This window comes from Macrobrachium rosenbergii, chromosome 59 (assembly GCF_040412425.1).
Source record: "Macrobrachium rosenbergii isolate ZJJX-2024 chromosome 59, ASM4041242v1, whole genome shotgun sequence".
Lineage (NCBI taxonomy): Eukaryota > Metazoa > Arthropoda > Malacostraca > Decapoda > Palaemonidae > Macrobrachium > Macrobrachium rosenbergii.
Genome location: NC_089799.1, coordinates 34445372 through 34447113, shown reverse-complemented (window position 1 = coordinate 34447113; position 1742 = coordinate 34445372).

The following is a 1742-nucleotide window of genomic DNA, read 5'->3' as shown; positions in this document are numbered from 1 at the left end:
TTATTCTCTTTAAGCACTGAAAGGGATGGAATATCTTGATGTTCCACTAAAGTGTCGTGGATACGTAGTTAAGTTTACCACCAGAGCTATCAAGAGAGAGAGAGAGAGAGAGAGAGAGAGAGAGAGAGAGAGAGAGAGAGAGATGAAAGTAAATAACTTTTTATTTGTGAAGTGGAAAGACAATCAAACAGTCTCAAAATCATCTGAAATACTGAAGGCCTTTCTAGAGCACTGGAAATTGTCGAAAGTCGTTTGCACATTATCTTAAATGTCAAAGGTCTGTCTTAAGAGCCGTCTTTAACGAGCTGCATGGATCCAAGCCTGGTCAAGATGTTAATTAAGATAATGTTATGTACCAGTCCAGCGAAAAATAAACACCCAACTGATATGAAGAGCCATCCCTTGTAATAGCCCGGTAAAGTATTGTTCAGCACTGCTTTAATGGTCTCTTTAGGACTGTGTAAAGTTAAGTCATCTTTAAACAAAATTAAAAACAGTGTACTCGTAAATAGACTCAAAAACCAGTTACTGTCACAAATTCCGCACGAATCATTCGAATGTAAGTATTCAGATTTCAGTATAACTACTGTCAGTAATTTCACATGTAATTCGTACAGAAAGTCCGAAGTAGTTATGGTCACTAATTTCTCTTTCTTTTAGATCTCCCCGTCGGATAGGAAAACGAGCCATTCCTAGCCATCACCTCCCAGAACAACGGGGAGGTGGGGGAGGGGATGGTGGTGGATGTGCCGGGTATTCTCCCGGGGGTAATAAAACCTATTTAGAAATGAAACGCAGCCAACCCGAAATGAGGAATGAGTTCGCTATTCAAATGAGCTGCTTCTTCCTGCTTCTTCGAGAGACGTTAGTGCCTATTTGAAGCTACAAAAATGGAATGAGCATATATATTACCTCCGGGATGATGCTGGAGTTCACACACACACACACACACAGAGAGAGAGAGAGAGAGAGAGAGAGAGAGAGAGAGAGAGAGATGAGAACTTTTCTGTTCAAGGAGATTCACACTGTCTGTCATGCAGCATTTGATCTAGCCATGATCATGCATGCGTGCAAGGATGTAACCACATATGCACAGGCTTTTTTATACACACCCCTCCCCCCACACATACACACACACAAACACACACACAAAATATATATATATATATATATATATATATATATATATATATATATATATATATATATATGTATATGTGTGTGTATATTATGCATGTATGACATACACCGCTTTCCTCTTTAGATGTGGTGTCACTAGAACACAATCCTTCCAGTTCCTAAATAAGCACCTTCTGTTTACAAGGTAACAACAGTCTTCATGGTGTGACAACTTCTGCTAAAAACTAACCAGCAGTAATTATACCTAGTCAGTGATAAACCATGTATGTAGTGGCCAGACCTTTTGAAGAACCCTTCATTAAACAAATATTGTCACAATAAATTTTCTTTATACTTGCTGTATTGTTATTTAGGAGCACAATAGTAAATAAAATTTACTGTGTAAAGTTATTTCACAATAACTAAGAGGACAAAGTTCTTTTTCATCATTCATGACTATCATACTGAACTGTGTCAACTTCGTACAGAAGAAACATATGGATATCATTTGTGATTCATGCAGTTCTGATAACCTCTAAATAGTGTTGTGGTATCTCATCTGGTTCCGACTGTACGTGGCAGAGATGTGGTCCCAAGCTCCTGACCCCACTCATGTCACGATA